Source organism: Excalfactoria chinensis, chromosome 11 (genome assembly GCF_039878825.1).
Source record: "Excalfactoria chinensis isolate bCotChi1 chromosome 11, bCotChi1.hap2, whole genome shotgun sequence".
Classification (NCBI taxonomy): Eukaryota; Metazoa; Chordata; class Aves; order Galliformes; family Phasianidae; genus Excalfactoria; species Excalfactoria chinensis.
This window is the reverse complement of record NC_092835.1, coordinates 7,459,319-7,482,962: the sequence shown is the minus strand read 5'-3', so window position 1 is coordinate 7,482,962 and position 23,644 is coordinate 7,459,319. Positions and strand designations below refer to the sequence as shown.

The following is a 23,644-nucleotide window of genomic DNA, read 5'->3' as shown; positions in this document are numbered from 1 at the left end:
ATATAAGATGGTTTGGAAAAGCCTAAACAGACAAGTCTCACTCCACTCCCAGTATATACAGCTGTGGATGTGTTTGTGTGATATGCTGTGGGCTGAAGAAAGTGTAGGACCACAAAAAATGGCTGTGCTACCTCATATAGTTTTGCTTACGGCAGGAGTCTTAGGGCTCCCAGTATGAAACATGGGTTTTCCTTCTTTTGTTTTTCTTTTTCTAAGGAGCCCTGTGGTTCTTTGTGAATTGCTCTGAAGGTTAACTACAGAAGTCTGTTAAGTAATGTGTGTGACTTTAGTTTGAAATGTTCTTGTTGTGCATGCTTGTTGGGACAACTCTTCTTTTGTGTGTGTGCATTTATGTGCTTATAGACTGAATAAATCAGGCTTTTGCCTTCCCTTTACAGGTTGTGCTTCCAAGTCTATGCGTTATCATCTTTCTTTGTGAACTATGGTTATTAGAACTGGGTTCAGCATGCAAGTGCTGAGGCCTCATAGCAAATTTTGTGAGCCAAGCGCAGAATAATTTGCCATGTCTTTGGCAAATGTGTCTTTGAGCCTATTTTGTATACCTGCAAGCATCTACTGACATTGCTCAGTGGCTGTAAGGGCCTGGATAAGCTCCCTTTGCCTCTCATCTCCTCAAAGAGGAGGAAGATAATCTGATTCAAAGGGTTAGGTATCTGGTAATTTCGCAAGAAAACGTGCATAACCCTATAGCGCTTGAAGTAGTTCCTGTTCCACTTTTTCTGTTAAAATCAGAGTTTATCTTATAATATTTTAAAATATATTCAACTTTAAATATATTTATTCTGAACTATATCTGTTACATAAAATATATTTTTAATTTTTCCATTATGAAAACTGTAGCTGGCTTTGATGTTCAGAATCTCAAAGGATTTTTAGGCTTGATCATCTGCCGAGCTCTGCATTAACGTGTCTAATCAGGAAATCTGCACAAACCTTAATGATGTTTTCAGATATTATCCTCTTATAAGCTAAAATTTAAGAAAGACTTCGTGCCAGAATGAATCGTATGACTTGTACATGATTTCTAAATTTCTTCAGCTCATGTGGTTTGAATTTTGAATCTTTAATGTTTTTTTTAATCATCTTTGGGAACTTGAACTCGTTATTCTTTCTCCTGTCATACAACTTGGAGTGAACATAGCAGTTTAGAGATCAAATCTCTTGAACCTTTCCTATGGAGCTTGAAAGTAAAGCCTCAGTCATGCCATGACAAAAATGAATAGGACTGTGTAGAAAGTGGAGTGTTATTTAGTGTCAGTAAGCATGGCTAAAGCAGGAGCTGTGGTTGGGCACATCTGTGAAGGACAGCAACAAACAGCAATTTCTGTGGGTTAGATGCCTTCCCAGGTTGCAGGCTGGGCCTGTCCTGGGAAGATGCAAAGCTACCTTACTTTTAACATATGTAATGTAATAACTTCTATTGTTGTTTTGATTTGGATTGTTCATCTAGCACATATACCATGCAATACTGTATATAGGAAATGTGCAGTTTTTGCCTCCTAGGCAGCACAGGATAGATCTTAAAAATGTAGAATAAGAAGCTAAAGTAAGAGAGATTGTGGTGATATATAGGAAAATAAATGTTGACGTTTGAGCGCAGTTGTGAAATGGGATGTGAAAAACAGTGTAAAGGAGCATGGAAAAATGTATGTGGGTCTCCCAAATGATGATGCTAATGTTATATTTAATGAGGAAGATGATTAAGAGCTAGTGAAATGAAGCAGGACAGACTGAGAGGAATAGGTAAGACGGATAAAGTTCTGCTACAATGGAAACCACTGCAGAGATCAGCAAAAGTGGAGTGTGCTGCTCTCTCAAGCAGAAAAAAAATTGATCTGGATTTCATAACTATTATAATGGGCAAAGAGCTAAACAGGCCATGTTATTTCTCTGCAATGAAATTGTGCTAATTGGGTAGTAGGTAGGCTTGGTTAATTCCTAATGGGTGAGATTCTGAGTAGCAAATCTTTCATTTGCTGTTGGGAATATCAACCCAAACTGCTTCTGGCTGACTGATGATTTCTGCTTGTTGAACTTACGGTGCTTAAATCTATACATACTTAGTATATCATAAAGGAGGGCAGTTTCTGTACAATGAAGTATCCTTCCTCTTGTCAATAGGTGAAGTAGATCAGATTTCACATTTGAAAGCTTGGTTCTCCTTTGAAAACCAAAATTCACTGACTATAGTTTTAGTTAGAAAATGTATTTTTTCATATTTTTAACATCTAAAACTGTTATCTATTTATGTTAAATGCAGTATGTACTTCCTGTATTAACTTTCATGCAGGAAAAAAGGTGAAGAATTTTGAGTCACCCTGCCAGCAATATATTGAAAGAACCTAGATTCTGATTCATTGCAATCTGAGCTTTTGCTCTCTTACATGCTGAGATAATTCACACGTGTCTTTAAGATTACTGTGATTTGGAAGATCAACATTCAAAGTCCAATTAACACCAAATGTTATCAAAAACCTTTTGCAAATTGCAATTTGCTTTTGCAAATAGCAAGGAAGAAGGTCAGCATTTGGCTTCTTATTTGCAACTCTAACTCAGCAACAAAAAAATGTGGGTATTGTGCTTTGCAGAAACTTTCTGAAAGCATATAGGAACGTGTAAGCATATGGGGTTTGGGCAGACCTACAACTGATTTGTGGTGATCACAGTCTTTCATTCATTTTAACCTTCATTTGATTCTGAGTCTTTCATTCTTCATTAGAGAAAGTATAGAATCAGATAACATTCTGTTTCTGCCACCAATGCATTTTTAGTTCTCTTGAAATTGGTTTTCAACCAGTTAGAGTGAGTTGCATGCCTGTCGGGTCTTGTTACTATTTATAAGGTATCCTTTTCTTTATTTAGCTCTAATGGAGTATTTAAAAGATGTTTAGATCATTTTAGTTTTTTAAAAAATTGTTGTTGTTTGTTTGTTTTTTCCCTCCCAAATACTTTCCATGTTGTTACCTTGTGTTTTTTTTTTTTTTTGTTTTTTTTTTGTGTGTGTGTTTTTGTTTTGTTTTAGTTGTTTGTTTGTATTTTTGATTTTTATTATTCAGATTGGAGCTGTATATGGGCATTCCTGACAATTCCATGTAGCTCTGAATCCACAGGACCTACCTTGGTTTATTTTCAAGCATGTTCTAACCTTTTACCTTTACGTACTATTATGCTAAAAACTAATACCTAAATAGCACTAATCTGTTGAATGACACAATTTCAAATGCTGATTTTTCCACATCAGCTACAGTTCATAATGATTTTCCCATGTGTCAGTCTCAAGAGGTTATTTTTAGATGCTTGTTAGAGAATAAGGGGAGATAGTTTCAAAATGCTGTTGGATGCTTACCACAAAATCAGTCCGCTTCGATCATTTCAGTGGGAGCTCTGCTCCTGGAAGGGCTCTGTCCCATGATGGGAGTGCAGAGGAGCCTTTGCTTAAAATGGTGGAGAGGATTTCTCTGTGACGTAGGATTTCACTCTGCAAAGACTTTATTGAATGAGTAATACTCCAGGACTGAGTGAGTGCTCAGAGTGAATGGACTGCTGTTATTTGTGGAAAACACCTTAAACCCACTAAGAAAAGCCTTAGGACCTGGGTAATGAGTATCTTAATTTTCTGCCTCTCTTCCTCAGTGTGGTTCTCAAATCTTTTTTTTTTATAGTATGTTCTAGAACAACTTTCATATAGAATGAGGTAGAAGTTGAGCAGATTTATATGTTCAATGGTAATGAACTGAAAGTGTGCAAATAGAGCTACAGGAAATTATAAAGACTTCTATGTTATGGATTTATTTATTTCTTGCTGTGTCTTCCTCTTTGCTTTTCCCTGTGCTCTCTTTCTGTCCTAGACTACATAAACCTGGAAATAAAGATAGTCTCAGATTCCAGCTAGTGGTTCTCTCCTCCTTTTCAAACACGTGCAGAAATAAAGCATCACTTAATGATGCTTTCATACTGCATTTACTGATAACCACATTCATTAAATAGGTAATTAATTGCTGCTTGTTGTGTGTTCTACTCAGAGTTATTTCATAAAGCTTAAAAATGGTGAGTAAGTGTCATCCAAAAGAGTTGATGCTAAGTATCTTGCAGGATCTGCCCTCAGGAAATGACAGAAAAAAGGTACATGGACTGCTTTGAATATTCAGTAGTTATTTCTGCCTTCCTTTCTGCATCATAGGACTTCTCATAACTCCAGAATCCAGTCACCTTTCAAGTGAAAATGAGCAGCAACAGTCTTACTGAATTTTCTCAGGGGCATCTCTTAGTTTTGAGTATGAGTTCTCTGACTGGGATACATGTTCTGCTTTTTCACTGACTCTCAATCTTATTCCTGTTGTCTGTCCCATTTCAGCTTTGTGCATAGAATAAACACCGTGGCTTTCAGTGTGTTTCAGAGCTGTTTATCAGTAACAGCCACATTATAATTCTCCTTCAAAAAGAAATGGCAGTAGTTGCTTAATTGTACTCTTGCAGGAGTTGTAGTCATGATCCATTTAAACTTATGCCATTAAGTATCTTAAATTTATTTGTTGGAGCTGTGCCCAAGGTCGTGCTGTCAGGAGCCAAAAGCAAACCCCATGAGGAAAAAAAAGTCAAAGATCATTTTGGTGTGTGCCAGATAACTGGATGTGTTATAAATGACAACTAGCTTATATCCAAATCACACAGACCAAAGGCAAGGCAAACATGTGCTGGGAGCTCAGGGAATTCAATGTCACCATCTAGGACATGATAAAGTAACTTCCTGCACTCATACATCTTAAGTAAACAACTGCATTATGTCTTTTTTCACTTTGCCTTTCAGTTCAACTTAGACTTCAAATATGCATGAGGGAAATCTGGTTTGCTTGTCCTAAAAGGTCCCTGGGGCATTCAGAAACCATACCCAGCAACATCTGAATTTGAGCATGCCCTACAGTGCTGGATTGTTCCCTGGCAGGAGCATAGAGCTGCCTTTCCCTGGATACCAAGGTCTGCACCATGCTGTGGTAAGGGAGCATTTTGCCCTCATCACTGCACAGCTAGGTGGCTTGGGGCAGGGACTTGCTAGCTCCCCAAGGTACTTAAGACAATGAAGTCCTAAGTCTCTACCACATAGCAGTAAAAAATAATACGGCTATATTCACTCTTAGGACTACTTGTGCTAAAATTCTCTCTCTACAATGGGCAGAAAGGTGGAGATGTGAATGCCAGCCCTTGTGTTATCTGGAATCAACAGATATTACATCCAGCTGCCTTCAATGGAAGTCAAAGGCAGCCTGAAAGCCTTGGCTTAATTACTGCCATCTGGTTTGCATGTGTTCAGCCCCAGATTCCTGTTGAATTCTCTGTATCTGAAGTTCTTGGGCCTAAAATAACATTCCTTATCTCCCCCCTCATATCCAAAACTCATTTTTCTGTAAACCACCCCCCAGCCCAACTCCCCAGTGACTGATGGAGTGATGTGCCAAAACGTTTCACCCCCACCCTGGCTTCTTTGCAGAGCTGCTGCTGAAGGATGTAAAAATAGTGCCATGCTGGGAAAGGTAATTCAGCCCTGTGCCATGGGTGTGTGGCAACTGAAAACAACCTAGTTGAGGAATGTGGAACCACCTGGGGGTAATGTCTCCTGATACTAGAAAAAATGTGGTGATAAAATTGCACTTCATAAAGAAGAATAATATTAATAATTGTAAAGACTTCTACATCCTGTTTAAACTGAAATGAGCCATTTATTGCTCTCCTGCAAAGCACAAGAGAGCAAGGAGCTCTTTCGCTCTCAATAAACTCGGTGGTTAAAGGAAGAGAATTTAGTCATGGATCTTTTAGTGCTTATCAGAGCTTCAGTGAAAATATGGAGGGAAACAATTTGTTATAAATTTATTTACTTCTATTATCAAGATGACAAATAGCTTTAAAAATATCATTTCTGTCTGCTGAAAACCTCTTATTCTGTTGTAAAAGTACAGTGGAAAGGAATATGCTCTGTGCTGCCAATTCAGGGCGTTTGGTAAAACCCAGCTGCTCACCCAGCACTCTGTGGCCAGGTAGTTACTGGTTGTCTGCCTTTAAGTATCTGCTTATAGAAGCAGCTCTGATCTACATCAAAGGGCAGGAGCCTTGGTATGCGATCATAAATAAATAAATCAGCCCTAATGAGTGCTGGTGGTGACTTGCTGGCATCTCCTTTTCTTACCCTAAGCTAGTTTATGCAGAGCCATAGCTGTGGAGCTGATCAGCAGCTGTCCTGGAGACTGTAGTTGGGATCAGCAAAGACTGGATCAATCTCGCCCCAAGATTATCTTCTTTCTCCCATCTTTTGCAAAGGTAATCATCTTGTGAGGTGATACCAATGCTTTATTCTCATGGAGGAGAGGTTCTGTTTTCTTCTGAAATGGGTTTGATAGTAATTTTCCCCAGGTTGAATGCCAGACTGTCTCCTGTTGATTTTTTTATTTTATTTTTTTTAATGGAATATTTTGGATTTTGGTTAAAGTATTTTTCTCAGTGTAATCTTGAGCTGTGTCCATTCAGTCTGTCCATTCAATAGGTGGGATGAACGACTTCTCTGGAATTAACCCATCAAGCAAATTATTTTGGTAATTTTGTGAGTAGATCATATAACCACAACAGCCAAACAACATAAGCTGCTTCTGTGTATGGCTTTCTGGAGATTGGATTGGCTTGGGACTGTGGCTCTGTGCTGTCAGAAGTTCAGTCCTAACAGTGCAGATAACAGTGCAAACCTTGTATTAGCTTAATTTAAGATGTGGTTTCACTTTCTGTTTCTATATTCTGCTTTTTCAAACCAAACCCAGGAAACAGAATTAGCAACTTCTCAGCTGTAGCTGTGTGGTGAATCTCAGTGAATATTTACGACATGCAGTAACAGTAATTAAAAATATATTCTTTTTTCTTTTATTTTTTTTCTTTTATTTTCCAAATCCTTTTCAGTTCTCTAAGTACTGCATCCAGTAAGTACAGTACTGTGAATCTCAATTAAAGGTGGAAAATGTAGAGGGTGAATTTTGGTAAATAACTTATCATGGAGGCAAGGAAAATTGGTAGCAAGACAAGAATCACTACTTCTCATGGCTAAGTCATGGAAGTAGGTTTCATTCCAGTTGAAAAGTTGCCATGTAGACATTAAACTGCCCTGGCATCTCCTTTAGTACCCTGAAAAATAAGAGAATCTCTTAAAATAAACGCCTCTAGCTCCTTGTTGCTTGTATCAGTGATCTAACAAAGAGAGCTGTAGCTTGAACTTAAAAAAGAAATCATAATAAAGGAAATTTAACATAATGTCAGTTCCCAGTGTTCTGTATAACATGTCATGCGAGCAGAAAGATTGGTTTCTCAGATGTCTGGATGTTGGTAAAGTCTTTAATCAAGACATCCTTCCCACTCATAATTCAGCACCGTGGAGTGAAATACAGTAGGTAATTGAAACTGATTGATAAAATATGGATTTCCTCCCCTTAGAAGAAAGTTCAGCATACTTAAGGGGAAAAAACCCAAACCATTAGTAGTTCAAATGAAAAATATGCTGACATATTTCTTCCAGGAAAAAATAAATAAAGATAAAAGCTACAGGAAAGAGTAGGTGACAATAATTAGTTTGTTGTTTTAAATTAGGAGGTCTCTTGGGCCAGATGTTAGTTGTCAGGGAGTGATGCCCCCTCCTGAGAAATGTAATGAAACTAAGATAGCCAGGGGCCTTGGAGAGAAAAAAAAGCTCACTGTTTGGAGATGTCATTTTATTACAGTGCTCTTGCCTTTTGCCTGAAGCATCTTGTGACTGGGGATGGAAGGGAAAAGGGAGAGAAAGACAGCACACAGGGACTGATAGAAAGGATGTAGGCAGAATTTGTATTCAATCATAGTCTGGTCAGCAGAGCATGCATGCTTCTAATTAGCATAAGGAGGAAGGCAAGAAACCTGTCTCTGCCACCAGAGACAGAGCAGACAGCGCAATCCAGGGCTGTCCGGAAGAGCTGCCACGAATGTCTGCAGCTCGTTGCAATGCAGGTGACAGAATTTAGAGAAAGATATCAGCAGAATTATCCTTATTTTCTCTGCCATTCACTGTCTGCTCTTATTAAGCAAACAAAGAATGCAGGATGCTTTCTGGGTGCTGGAGCACTAAGTGTGCAACCACAGCCCTGCAAATTGCTCTCTGCTGGCTGGCAGCTGCGACCTGCAGCTCTATAGGAGGACTTGGGTTGGGTAGTGCTGGGTCTTGGTGACTTCGGTATGTGTGGCAGCTGGGGATGCAGCGCGTGGGAGACCGTGTCCTTGGGGACCCAAACTTCACTCTGCTGTACCCTCCACCAGTGCCTTATTTGAATCATAGAATCACAGATTAGTTTGAGTTGCAGAGCATTCTAAAAGGTCATCTAATCCAGCTCCCCTGCAGTGAACAGGGATGCTTAAAGCTCCATCAGGTGCTCAGAGCCCAGTCCAGCCTGACTTTGAATGTCTCCAAGGATGAGGCTTCCATCACTTCTCTGGGCAACCTGTGCTCGTGTCACCCTTATTGTTAAAAGCTTCCTTATATCCAGTCTAAATCTCTCTTATAGTTTGAAACCATTCCCCCCGTCCTACCGCAGCAGACTCTGCTCAAGAGTCTGTCCCCTTCTTTCTCATAGCCCATCTATGAGCGCTGAAGTGCTGCTGTCAGGTTTCCCCGGAGCCTTCTCTTCTCCATGCTGAACAGCCTGTTCCAGGTCTCTCAGCCTGTCCTCATAGCAGAGGTCTTCCATTCCTTGGATCATTATTTTTTTTGTCCCTAAATGTAGCCCCATGTTCATGATGTTCTGCACAGTTCAGATCGCTTTTCAACCTCAATTGAGGTCAGTGATTACAGGCAGTGCTACAGAAGTTGCTTCAAAGAGGTAGATGAGTTCACTCGTTGCTGCTTAGCTCCTGCAGCACGCACAAGCATAACCAAAATAGCCTCGATAAAACCATTTCAATTGCGGTAGATCAAAGCTTTAATTTTTGTCACCAGCCACACTTACACCATTTACATTTCCTTTTTATTCACATCTGTGCATTTTATTTCTGCAGTAGAATAAGGACGAATATTAACCCGATTTCGTATGAGGAATAATGCATTTCCTAGCATTTGCATGTAGTTGTGCTAACCTATTAAAAAAATTTTATGCCTCATGAGCTACAAATGTAAAGGAATATGATGGATATAGAAATAAATATAGATGTTTTTCTAAAACTCTGTCATTCAAAATTATTTTCCCCAGACTTAAATATTTCAGAGCCAATTAACTTTGAAGCAGCATTTGCACTTACTTTATCTCAGTGGGGTGAAAGACTGAATTGTTTTGATTTATTCTTGTTTATAGAATGATTGAAAAATAAATCTTTTTAAAAATGACTCATTTAAGGTGCCCACATGATGCATATTTCAGTATTTGCTCTGAAAGGTGCCAGCAGCACTCTGCATTTTAACGGCTGCTAACGGGTTTAATAGAGCACAGTTTACTTTCGCGACTTCCCAGCATGAGAACTGCATTGTATCAGACGATGCAGCCGCTTACTTTTAATCAAATAACAATTTAAAAGACATAAAGAGGTACCTCCGTCTCATTCCCTGGTTAGAATTTCAGTGCTCAGGAGTTAAAGAAGGACTGTTAGAGCAGATTATGGCACTTGTAATCTCTCAACTGGCTTCTGGTGGTGTTAGGAGATTGTTTCATAAACCCACCTGCTGTCCGAAAGTCACAGGATTTTTCCATTAATTATGGAAGATTACTTCAAATTTACCTAATGGTCTCTTGGGACTCCATCCTGGCTACGCTAAGAGTAGGAGATACCCACCGCTTTGCAGGTTTAGTTTCTAGGTCTGCAAATTTCAGAGAGTCAGAGAAGTTTATTAACTATTGCTACTTCTCCTTAGCTGAAGTAATATAAATACCAGGAGTCGGAGTGTTCCTTCTGGATATATTCCATGTAGTCAAACCTTCACACTTACAGATCATTGCAAATCTTTGTGATGATTGTGGTTACGGCTTTGATCTCTCAAACTAGCAGGTCATTGAATAAACCAAACTTGCTTTTCTCATTTTGTGCAGGCTAGGTTATGGACTTTGTTGTATTTTTTCTTTTTTAATGGAGTCTTCTTAGATAATTTTTATGGAGATAGTGTTAAAGTGTGAGTGATGTTGTTGGCAGTTCTTAAATGATTTGGAAAACTCGTGTGTTGTTGTAGAATCTGACTTTATAACCCCTAGAACTCCTTGAAAATTCAGACCATTTTGAAGGTGCACACGTAGAAAACAAAGTTACAGAATCCCTTTCAGCTGAAAGTTTTCAACTAGATGCAGTTCCTTTCAGCAGATTGAAAAGAACAGATACAAACCAAATACTTTTTGTCCCTGTGTGCCTTACAGGTTTGAGCTGGAGGCACGGGCTCAGGCAGTCCATTATACTTTTCTAACAGTAAGAGCAGATTCATTGCCACTATGTCAGCACTGCAGCAAAACATCTCTAAAGGCAGTGGAGCCACAAACTTTTTTTTTTTTTTTTTTTTCCATTTAATTTACATGAGGGAATGAAGAGTTTCTTCAGATGTTCCACATCTTTTGGTGCTGGTTTTGGTGGTGTCTGACAGCTTTGATCTGCTCAGATACTGTGATAAGATGGGGACGCTCCTCCAGATAAATGAGCTGTCTTGTTTTCCTCTTTCTCAATAGGAAATGTGTTAATTCCCCTGAAGACTGCAGTGTTGGAAAGCAACAGCTAATGGGAGCTGTGTGAATATTCCCTTTTGTAACAGTGGGACTTTCCTGCTTAGCCTTTCTGTCACTTACTTCATAAATATATAAAAGGCTATTAGGTTTTTTGCATTTCTTGTACAGGGATGTATCCTTTCAGGCATTCCTTAAGCACTTCTGTAACATCTATCCCTTTTCCCTTTCTCCTTTTTTCCTTTTTCTTTTCTTTTTTTCTTTTCCTTTTTGAGAAACAGCACTTTCCCTCTCTGTTTATTTCCAGAAGAGAATCCTGTCTCAATATTCTGTTGTGATTTGACTTCATGCCCACACCACATCCGTCTCTTGTAGCGCTCGGTTTGCAGACTGCAGTCAGCCTTCTTTCTCATTTTGACTTCCGCTCTTCTCCTTTTATTTGCTCGTTCTCAAAACGTGTCAGAGCAGACGACAGATCAGAAGTTCTGTTTCGCAGTTAAAAGCAAAAGCACACTATAAAACACGTGTTTATTCTCACTTTCCCTCCACACACTATTCAGTATTTCACAAAAGCGTGCTCTGTCTGATGAAACTTCTACACTCTTTCAAGAGTTTGGGGTTTTTTGTCATTTCCGTTGCCTGTGTCTGCTCACTGAACTGCAGTTGCTCTCCTCTCCCTCTCCTCTTCAACACAATGTACTCCAATCCAGACTCTCTCTGGCAGAAATCTCCCACCCCACCCACACAGACAGTGGTAGCCTCTGCAAATTCCTGTATGGCTTTCATGTGTGCTCTGCCTGGTCTTAGTTGTGTATACACATTATATTAAAAAGAGGAACAATGTTTATGTTCGAGGCATTAGGATCAGCCTTTTCTAAAATCCTCAGCTATCTGAGTTATGGTGCTTTTAAATGCAGTGCCCTAAACAAACTGCTACATCAAGGCAGCTGAAAATGAGGGTCAGAGGTCTTCCAAGCCTGGATTTCTCATTCCCATTCCCATTATCTGTTGGTGGGATTTAGTTCCTTAGTCCCTTTAAAAGCACATTTCCCTCAGTGCTGCTTTCTTCTTTGCTGTTCCATACCCTTATTTTGGGGGTTTCTGCTTTTACTAGCTTTGTTGGATAAAGGAGAGGGACTGTTTGAAAACAGACAAACATCAGGCAAAGAGGGCGAACACCTTGCCTGCCAGTACCTCTAATTGCTTTCATAGAAGCATGAAGGTTTGTGGCTGGCTGCACCTGCATAGAGGTAGAATTAAGGTTGGTATCTCAGGGAACATCACAAATCCTACTGCTCTTTGAAAGTACAGGATGGGTCCACAGCTGAGATTGCAGTGACTGTCTTGTGGCTTCCAGGAATTCTGTTGCAATTAATAGAAATTGTATGAAAGCAGTGAGGAGCCATTGTGTTGTTTACAGATGTGGCTGCAGTGAGATGTAGCTTAGTGGAGCTGCAGGCTGTGCCATGTGAAGTGAACTTACCTGTGCCCAAACTGCAGAGATTTGAAGAGCTGGCTTAGGGATATTTTCTTGGGCAGCAGGATGGGTTCATTGCCTCACTCAGAAGTGACCACAGCCATGGTCCTGTGCAGGTGCTGCAGGCTGTTCTGTGGGCTGCTCTTGGTCTTGAGGTGTGAGTTGCCTTTGGGCTTTCTGATTGAGAAAGGTTTGGAGCCCATGCAGGACACACACCCTACCTCACACTGGTGTATTTGCCTTGGTAAGGCTGTGTTTGAAAAACATTTGTACACGTTACCTATTTTAATGTCTCTGGATCGTAGTGGTTGTATTTCTTTGCCAGAAATGCAAAAGTATTAACTACTTTTCTTTTGAACTTCCCAGAACTCTTTGCTCTATAGGCCTGGGCAGAGACTTGTCATTCCGCATGGATCTTATCTCCAGATGTAGTCCACAATGCAGGAAATGTGCATCTCAGTGCACAGCGTATTTTTAAAGAGAAGTACCTTATTAAGTTGTTTCCTGAGGAGGGATGAGGTTAGGAATGTTTATAATTGTTTTTCTGAACCAGTGCCATGGAGTTTGGCTGCCACAGCACATTCCATAGGAAACCCTGATCCCTCAGCACTGCGCTGCTTCTGGGGCTATGGTGGCTGTTCTCCATCAGTATTCACAAGGTTGAGCAGTAGGAGGGTATATCTCAGCACAGTGTTAAGCAAAATCCTTACAAACAGACTATGATGCTATGAAATATCTTCTTGTTGAAACAGCATGTGAATAGATAGGAAGGGAAAAAAAGCAGTCTGTAATCAACATGAGCATGTGTTCTGGAATGGAAGGAAGAGGGGTGAACTGAAGGGCTGTTTTTTTTTCTCTCTAATCCTGTGATTCAGATTGTCATTCCCTCTTGTGGCAGGAGGGCAGACTAGGAGCTGTTTCAGTAACCTGAAACATCACTAATTATCATGTGAGATCTTGTGAGAAGTGAAGTGCAGAGAAGCACTGCAGTTAAGGCAAGAGCTTCCTCTTTTATATTTACTTGCTTTGCTGTTGAAATAATGTTCACTTTCAGATTGTGATGTCCAGTTTCTATTTAGTACAGACATTACAATTTCAGGAATGTCAGCTTCCCATATTCTTTTAACTAAAAGATTCTGAAGTCATTTGTTCTGAAACTGTGATGCAGTTTTTGTGGCCTTGGGGACCAAATACATCTCCCAGATTGGACCTACCAGGAAGGGCACAAAGAAGTCTATAAATGGGGCACAGATGTTTGCAACTGGTCACGTTCCCAGTTGTTACCTTGATGCAGTATCATTGTATCATGAGATAGAGAGAAAAAAATATTTTCACTTTTCCAGTGTCCTAAATGGTTCAGCAGAGTGAATCACTTGCTTATACCTCAGGGATAGCTGTTAGAGGCAGAGGTTAAAGGGCAGCCTGTGTCACTGCACTCTGACTTGAGAAAGTCACAGGGCTGCAGGCTTTGCCCTTCAGCTCCCACCTCTCTGTCCCACACAGAGTACTCTCTGTGCTCTGGAGCAGGCCTGGCAGCTGATATCTGACAGCACAAGTTGTGTCCAAGTGCTGCCTTTGTCCAAATGGAAGACCTGCTGGGCTCAAGAGCTATGCTTAGTGATAAAGCAGCGAGGAGGACTAATAGACAAAATGCAAAGAAAACATGGAACAGGATGTGCTTAGCTGAAAGCTGAGTATCTGCTTTCTGTTTCAAGCACATTCATCCTGGAAATAAGAATATTTTCCTAGTGGAGTTAAGTATGCAGAAATCAGGCTTGTTTTACACTATGCACTAGTATTTTCCACTTGTTTTACCACCTGGAGCAGACAACCATGAAGTGCATGGAAGTAGAGCAGTAATGTGCATTTCAATGTGGGCTCTTCCTATGACTTGTGATGAGCATCAGTGGAAATTTGATTTAAGATGGAATGAAGTGTATCGGGAGGGATCAAGATGATAGTCAGCAGCAAAATGTTCTGCATGTATTCATTGGACCATTCACCATAAATCTTCCCATCTGAAATCCACACCAGAACCTTATGAATGTCACCTTAAGGGCAATGATTGCAGGCAATCATTTTAGAAAGGGTGAGAAAAGAGTATTTAGCAACAGGGAAGAGTTGGTGAAGGAGCATTACGCATCAGAGCTGGACTGCACTAGAAATCATCTGTAATATTTATTTCCTAAGTATAAAGATTATCTCAGTGAAAAACCATTTACTAGTTTGACAATTTCATTTTAGTGTTACTTGATCTACTTTTTAGACACTTGGGAAATCAGAGTAACATTTTACCTCTCCCCATGCCAAAATGTGAGCTTTCAGATGAGTAATTTGCTCAGCGTGCTTTTGAAGATGGGTTGTGTTTAGTGCTTATTTAAAGTTGAATTTCATCATCACTTTGGCCAAATCCTCTTTACGTGCTACTGGGGCAATGCAAAGGAGGTATCTTGCAGAAGCTCTCAGTAATCACCTGTGATCTCTTTTCTATATTTTCATATCAGTTAGACCTCTCTGTACCGAATGAATGTCTGTGATTTCATCTAAAAAGAAATAGATAAGTGAAATTATAAAACTTGTTTTCCAAAACTCAGTATTCAGAAAGGCTGTGGGATTGCTTATGACATGACAGATTTTCACCTAAGCAGAATCAAATATGTTCTGCTCTAGGGCAAAGCGGTGTCAGTAAAGACTTGCTCTGAAAGCACAAATAGCAGCTAAAAGCCTCTACACCTGGAAAATACTTTCTTTTTGCTAATGTTCTCAAGGCTCATGACCTGATAAGTGATTAATTAAAGTCTCTAAAGAAAACTAAAAGAAAGGATATGAAGTTTTGCAGGTGTGCCTTGAAGGACTGTGTAAAAATGCTTTTAATGGGATTTCTGTTTTTTGTTCATTGGTTTGTATGCAGAGTTTTTTGCTTTTTGTTTTTGTTTTTCAGTGTTTTTTTCTTATAGATTTGTCTTCTTAGAGTCCCTATAGCAGCCTAACTTGCAGCATACAAAGAAGCAGGAAAACCTTGAAAGCTGGAGGTTGCAATCAAATTACCAAGGGGTACATTTCAAGAGTGGTTATATATAGGAGTATTCCCAGTGCAAAAGCCTTTTTAAGGTTTTGCTTCAATGATGTGAATGAAGGGTCAAACACATTTGGTCTGAGGCTGATGCTTTCAGGCTCAATATCAGGAGGCTGGAGACCTCCTGAATATTATTAAGCCTCAAAGTGCAGCATTCCAAAGGATGTACACAAGAGCTGATTGACCAACACTGATGAACTTAGAGGACAATGTAAGTAAGTATATAAATATGTTGCTGAGAATGTGGGTGGCAACAGCAGGGGGTTGGATGTCGGTGATCTTAAGGTCTCTTCCAACACAAGCTGTTCCCTGATTCTATGAATGTTCATATACTTCCCACTAAGCAGCCATTTAAACAACCTGCTGGATTGGCAACATGAAACAGGATATAAAGGACTGAGTTGAGGATCACTTATCAAGTGATACACTGAGGCAAATAGAAAGGGAATACAACAGTTGTTAACAGACTGGAGCTCTGTGGTATCTTTTGCTTGTTACAAGGGTATTCCATTGAGGCTGTTCAATGGGGAAATCAGAAAAGAGGTTTTCTACATTGAGGGTGTTGGGTTACAGTGAAGTAAACAAGAATAAGAATTGTGTTTGTTCTGCTTTATCTTTTGAAATAGCACAACTACATCTGACTGAGTGTATTAAATAAACAGGTGGTTGTGCAGATATTTGCTCTGATGTCACTTCTGAATGAAAGGTAGGAAAACGAACACCTGCAGCGTGGGGCACTTAGAGGGTTAACAGCACTGATAATAGTGAGCAAATGTTTGATCTTGATCTTTATCAAGTGACTAAACTTTACTACCATTGACTGGTATAACTTTATCTGAAATTTAATGGGACTGTTGTATTTCTCTCTAAAGGTGTAAGTTAGATGCTTGAAATGGTACATGTTCTGTTCATTTGGCCTCATTAATTCTTGAGATCTATAATTTCAAGCAAAATACAGCTTTGACTTTTATTCTTACTTTAATCATTAAAAACAAAACTACGGAAAAAAAAATATCATATATTTGTTCAAATTTGCTCATTAGAAACCAAGTGAAAAACTGTTTCCATTAGATCTTAGAAAAGGAAATAGAAGATACAGGCTATTAAGAAGTTTGTAATGATGTGTAACAACTGGAACTTGTTTTAAAACCCATTTTGTGAAATAGATGTGTATAAGGCCACATCTCTTCCATCTAAAATAACTGTCAATGTCAGCTGTCAAGGAAGTGAAGCTCTTGTCCTTCTGCTGCTTTATTTCAGTGTTGGAGAAACCACTGTAGTAATCTTAATGTTTATAGAAGATCTTCACCTTGTCAATACTGGACATTTCTTCAGAGTATTTTCAAACTCTTGTTTCAAGTCCTCCCATAGCCCATGCGATCGCTGTAGCTCTCCTTTCCCTGGAAACTGTTGCATTGAAATATCTTTTCTCATTAACCTCTGAACACTCATTTTACTTCTCTACTTTTTATCTTTCCTATGGCAGATAATGTTTATCTCTTTGGTTTCTTAAAAAAATGCATGAATTGATAGCAGTGCAACCCTGTTCCAGTGCAAGTACCACTGTCACTGTCCCACTTGCCACTGAGAGTTTCTGAATTGCTAGCTCTAAATTTAGCAAGATTTGGCATGTTTTTTGAATTAAAATCAGCCCTCATATAAGAGCTCCCTGATATGCATAACTGTTTGAAAATCAAACTGTTAGTGTTATTGCTTAACAAATCAGGGGGAAAATTTGATTACAAGGTTTTGCTTTTAGGTGCTTAGATAATGTTTGTACCTGAAACAGCCATGTGAAATGCTAGGCTCACTTAGAGGTTTTATACTTCTTCTTTCTAAAGTTTAGGATGTCATGAGCTTATTGGATGACACAGGAAGGTTAGTAATAAAATTGTGGATGGAAAAATCAAAACACCATGGAAACTCTGTGTTCTAAGATCTCGGGAAACTAATCAAGCATCCTAGATTTAGAGGAGGCTGTATTTTGCTGCTGTTGCTTCTGAGCCCATAACCTTTGTGCAGGGCTACAGAAGAGCTGCACAAAAAAGCTAGCTTCTTAAGGAAAACAGTATCAGAGCTAGTTAGTGACTACAATTCTCATTTCAGCATGTATTCAGTTGGCAGGAGAGCAGTGGTGATGGGAACTGGGAGGGTTCATACCACAGATCAAAGGAATTTTGCCATTCTCTGATTTGAACTCTGAGACCTTCCATAAAAGCATTTAGTTTCTTTTCCATTAAAAATATTTTTTACTACTCCTATTCGGACCTGAAGAACACAGGAAGAGTAATTTAGTAGAGTGTCATGTTGCCTATTTGGAATGCAAATATTACTGAAACGTACGCTTCTGCAAAAGCAATTCTCCTCCATATGACATCCCTGTTGAATGCTGCTCTGCTGCCTTCCATGCCCATTTGTGCATAGTCCCAATTAGTAGCAGATCATTTTTCTGTATGCAAAAATCTCATTAGATTATCTCACAAACCAACTATCTGAAAATCTATGCTGTTGTTTTTTCTTTTTTACCCTTGTTCTTGGAGGAGTGGATAGTTAGCCTAGGTGGTGTGCACAGTGCACACAGTGAAATTGCATCAGTTTTTGTAACATTGCTGAAATTCAGAGTTTTCACTCCTTGCATTATGGTTTCTGACAATAAAAATATCATGGTACTGGGTCATACTTCAGCCACGTCTACTTCTCTTAATCCCCTCCAGTAACTACAGTTCAGCAGAGTTTTTACTTCTGTATTTTAACTTTTTTCCTCTGGAAGCAGTCCACTATCTTTTCCCCCAGCTATGGTGGGTGCTCTAAAGTGTTTCTTCTGTTCTGACAGATTTTGGCAGTTTGTGGAAAATTCACTCTACGTATAATGAGGATTACAGCTGAACCTAGTTCTGACTGTCAAACCAGAAGGCATGTTCTGCCACACCATTGCAGTGGGAGGATAGGTTTTGTTTGCAGGCTTTGAGGGATTTTGCCTTCAGCTCTCAATAACTGAAGACCCTTTATGCTCCCGTTTTCCTTATAGATGTATGTTCTTCAGGATGTGCTAGATCTCAAGTCAGAGTATGGCAGAACCTTTTCAATCTAAGATGCGTAGTCTTCACCACTGACAGCTTGATAAGCTTTGCACACCCCCTCCCTGTGAAATGGAAAAGGAGTTCTACTCCTTTTTAATAGCTGTATTTTTGTGAAACAGAAATAGTAAGTGCCACAGCCAAATTTAGTTAGCCAGACTGTGGACAAAGGGTGGAACTGATGGCTTGTCTCTGAAGTTTTGTGCATGTCCTGAAGACAATCACATCACCCATCAGAAACGACAGCAGGACGCTGTGCCTCCCGAACCTTTTGAAAATTCATTATGTTTATCTTGGAAATTGTCAGTCTTGAGTTGGCTGGAAATATCTAAGGAAACTGGGATTTAGTGTCCTACGTGTCAGTAAGAATTCATTTCCGTGATGAAACATTCAAATATGCCAATAAAAACAATTTCTTGGGATGTGAGATTCCCATTGGCTAGTGGCTAAAGCTGGCAGAGGAAGAAAGTTTATTCTTCTCTACTTGTATGGTATCCAACCACTTCAGTAACCAGAGCTCATGTTCTGTATTCCGTGTGGGACCACTGAATGAAAAAAATCCTTGCTTCGTGCTGAATGCAAGGAACGTTCAATCAAATCTTGGATGTTTCATTTGCTCTCAATCTTCCTGGCTAGTCCAAACATAAGGTGTGCTAAAGATTGAGTACTTGGTATTATACAACTATATTCTTTCCATCTCTTTTTTAGCCCTGGAAAAGGGATGATGGTGAAGGACCATAAAGCAATCAAGGACTTTATGTGTTGTTTCTATGGTGTCAGTAGTCAGCTTTCGCCCACAGACTCAGACTGTATCTTGATGAAAATACTGAAAAACTTTGCCCAGAGGTCTGCCATTGAAACCCTACAGTATTCCATTTATAAATACATGAAGTTCTATACTTGTTGCATCTGAAGAGTATGAACACAAAGTGCAAAAAAAAAGTTAGGTTTTAACTTATACTTGCCATTGTTACCCTCCTATCTTTCTTTTCCTAGCTGAGCATGCCTAGCTGCTTCATTTCAGTTCTGCTGCAGTGTTCAGTTCTGCTATACGAGGCAACAGAACAAACTTAAAAATTCAAGGTGAATTTTTGAGTTTTTATGTCTTTGAATACTTATCTGCACAGTGGCTAATCTTTATTGTTGAAATAAACCATCTGCCTTTTACTTCAAACAGAAAACCTAAACGGTTCCCAGAACATACAGCTCCATCAGGCCCCTCTGCCCGGTCAGCATCTCCGTATCCATCACACATGTTGCACTCCTGCTGCATCAACCACTGCCCAATATTTTCTTTCATTCCACTCATGTATTCATTTTTTTTTCTTTTCTGTCTTTGAGCAGAAATCTCATAGAGGCCATGTTTCAATATCCTGTGTGAATTACAAGGCACTGTAATAGATATTAGGCACTGAGACCCCTTTGGGTAATGTATTTCTTAGGGGAAAACTTCACAAAATCAGGCCTGATGCTTCCAGCTGTAACTGAGGCCTTTGAGTCAACCGTGTTTAATTGGACACTAGACAATACATTTAGAGCATTTTAGGCATGTTTTCAGATGTAAAAGTGATGGATTCACATGGAGAAAAATAGAAGTTAGATACTCTATTTCTGCTGGGACATTTCTAAAAAGGTAATTCTGTGCCACAAAAGAAAATTGTACCTGATTTTAGCTATGAACTATGCCATTGTGCATAAGAGAACAGTCAACTTCTCTGTTCCTGCCTCTATTCATATTAGAAGAAGTTACGTGCAAACATTTGAAAAGAAACATTGATTTGATTCTCCCCATTTTCTACTTTGCACCTGTAGCTCCTACAGCTGTTTAATTTTTCATTATGCAACAACAACAACAACAAAGAAATGTCATCAGTTTCCTTGTCATTTTTTTTGTTCATTTTTTGCTGCTTTGTGTAAAGCCGTTTTTGATTTAGCAACACTTGTCTGTACGCTTTCATGTTATTTCTTTCAAATCGCTCCCTGTAGTGTGAATAAATGTTATTTGTGTCAGCAGCTAATCTTGCTGTAAAGCCCGTATTGTTATTAATATGTTTATTTGATACTGTTTATTCCAGCTCGAACTTGCGTATTTCCAAGTTCTTTATTTATATGTACCCGGTGTCCATCAATTCTGACCCTCAGCTGAGATTAGAAGGATGAAGGATTACATGTGCAAAACATCTGTCACTGTGGAACTGGAAGAGTTGCATGTCTGACAGGGAGGGCCAGAGCCTGGATTAGCAGCTGAACCAAAGATCACTTCTTCTTACTGTGCCTTGTTAGATTTCCAGTGCTGCTCTAAACATCCTCACTTCTTTTTCATGCTGGAAGATCTCACAAGTGTTTGTGTTCAGCACTGCTGCAGTCAATGATAACCCTTAGTACAGCGCCTCCAGACATTGTTTAAATAGGTAAAACTGCACACAAAGTAGTCTTTGAGTGTAAATGCTAATGGTTTGAAGAAAAAAGTAACTTTGAATAATTATGTTAACTTATTTTTAATATCATGTAGGCTTAGAAAAGCATTTCCCACTGTGGTGGAAGGTGGCAGAAACAACCTGTCTTTTATAGGCTTCTTTGCCTGAATGCTTCCCTAGGAAAGTGTGTGACAAGCAGTGCTGTTACTTCTAAATCACATGTGAATCAATGTAAACCTAACTTAGAACAGACCTAGACATTTCCCTCATCATGCTGCTAGTATTGTTTTTACAAATTTCTTCTCTCGTTTCTTTTACGTTGCCACTGAATTCAAAGCTTTTCATGCATGTAATACGTGGCAAAACGCAGCCATTTTTTAATCTTACTTTTTCAGTTCTTCATTGCTTTTAATATTACCCAGTGTCTGTATTTCTGCAGTTGCTCGTTTCTGGTGCTTCAACTCCAGGAGTCTTAAGAAGTTAAAATTTTTCAAAAGAAGTTTTGAAGCTGTGTGTGTGTTGTGTGAGGCTCATGAAGCCCACCTGAGGCAGTAAATAACAACATGTATATCCTCTAAATAAGAATATAATTGGACCAAAAAAAAAAAAGGTTCTTAGGCCTTTTTCTTCTTAGGAACCTCTAGTCCCTCCCTGTGCTGAGCCATCCTCATACTTATGTTCCTATGTTACAGGGAAAAAAAACTTAATAATTTATCAGCTGGGATTCTTCCCTCTCCATTCTTCTCTTTCCTTTCAGTTGCCTTCCAGTTGTCCCTGGCAGAGCTGTTCCTTTCAGCTTTTTGATTGGTGCATAATTAAGGAGGTATATGGGACAATAACTTCCTATTTTAAAAAGCCATAAAGATTTAATGAGAACATGGCTTCAGGGCCTTCCTCAATGAGTAAAAAAGGGAAAAAAAAATAAAAAATAAAAAGAAAAGAAAAAAGAGAATGGCACACATCTTCCTAGTTCCTAGAGATGCTTGCTGTAGTACAATGAAATATTTGCAGACTGCTGTAGAAATGAAACACTAACTCCTTTTGAAGAGATAGCTAACAACAGGAAAAGAAAAAGACTTAAATGATCAGAAAAAAAAGGAGTGTACTTTGCAAGGAAAATGATTCAGGCAAAGTAAGGCTGATATTAGCCAAGTGCCATTTGCCAACGGGTGAACCTTGGTGTGTTCGTTCTGCAGCTCCTTTGTGCGTCACAGCTGGCAGATCTGGTTTGTATCGTCGCAACTTTATTGCAGAAGCAGACCTTTGCTTTCTTGGTCTTTTTGTCTACCTTCTGATTTCTAATTTTTCCATTACAGCAACATTTCTCTCTTAATCTTCACTGTGGAAGCATTTTCTTTTCTTTGCTCCTTTGTTCCATAGGCACAGTTCTCACATCTCCCCCTTCGTAGCCCTTTTAATCTAGTTGAGAGGAAAGCAAACTGAAGCATCACCCGAGACTTCTCTCTGTGCTACTCATCAGATTGACTGCAGGATGAATTCAGAGGAACAAAGAGATGCATACCTTCCAAAGGTAAAATATAAGAACTTCACAATGCTAAAGAAAAAGGTTCCAAGTTTGAACAATGCTGCCTGCTTAGATCCTCTGGTCAGGGGAATGCAGTTCTTAAGATCTATTCTTTGGCTGGCCCTTCACAGCATAAAGTGTCTTTTGTTTTACATGATCCTATAATGTAGGAAATTTCTTGCTTACAGTGTTCCCTACAGAAGTATTAATCCTCATGTGGAAATTGTGATGCTTCTTAAGGATGATGTGGAAAGAGGAAGTAGTATTTATAGAGCAGATGCTAAATTATATGAACACATTAACTTGAAAGAGGGAACATATTTCCAACAATTTTATTTGTTGTTGTAATGTTTCTTTATATTTAACCAGGATAAAGTTCCTCTTAAAAGGTGCCTTGAATTTTCAGTCCTTAGTGGTGACTGGCTGACTTTTTGAAGGAAAAAAAAGTCTCTTCCTGTCCTTGTATAAGTAGAAGCACAGAAAAAAACTCTCAGACAACTACTATGTGAATCATGATCAGAAGGGATCCAAAACCTAAGAATAAACAGAAACAGACGGCATCACCTTTTGCCCCCAAGGCAAATGGCAAGAAAAATAAATACAATAGCCCTGTGCCTTCCAAGCAGGTCATTAATACAGGAAGAGCAGATGGGGGCTGTATGTTGTACCCTTTCATACTGTTCTTTGTGTTGTCACATGCCTAGGTGAAACTGGCGCTAGTTGTTAGTTGACCAAATATAGAGTCTGGATCCATCTGATGCAATCTCTGTCTGGCCCTTTAGAAGTTCTGAATTTTGACAAAGCTAATCCAGGGCTGCTGGAATTGGTGCACTCTTTCCATGATCATTGCTGGTTACAGAACTGGGTTCTTAGATCTCTACTTGGAGGCATAGGAAACAAGTAACCTACACTCTCTCTTCCCAGGTTCATTAAAAAAAAAAAACAAAAACAAAAATCCTCTTTAAATGTTGCCACTGCTGTCATGGGAATGAATATCTCCACATATTCCTCTCAGATGCTTTTTCCCAGGTGGACTCGTGTCCTTTCCAGCATGTACAACAAATTATTCCTGTTGGGCTGTGTATAGCCAAAGGAGGTTCCAAAGCATTAAAAGGCTTCTGTTTTATGTTAAAACGTGTAGAAGTCTGCTACATTTCTTAAATATACAAAAGATCTGTATTTCCAGAAGCCTTTCTTTTGCTGCGAGATTTGTGGTTTCTTTTGTGTGGTTTCTTTTCTCTATTCTGCAAATTTCCCATTAGTGATCAAGCTGGTTAAAATCATTTGTAGCATGATTTTCACATCTGTTCTTAAAAGATTCTGACCCCTGTAATAACTCTAGGTAATCAGCTAAATATTATGT

At 39.2% G+C, this 23,644-nt stretch overlaps 1 long non-coding RNA gene across 1 annotated transcript in view; it reads left to right on the top strand.

Annotated features, from left to right (window-relative positions):
- LOC140257102 (uncharacterized) overlaps nt 1–22,248 on the top strand; it is a 141,323-nt gene extending 119,075 nt beyond the window's left edge. Inside the window, exon 4 of the long non-coding RNA XR_011904956.1 lies at nt 22,137–22,248. This is a non-coding gene — a long non-coding RNA (uncharacterized lncRNA). The remainder of the gene's footprint in view (nt 1–22,136) is intronic.
- Nucleotides 22,249–23,644: the final 1,396 nt, after the last annotated feature.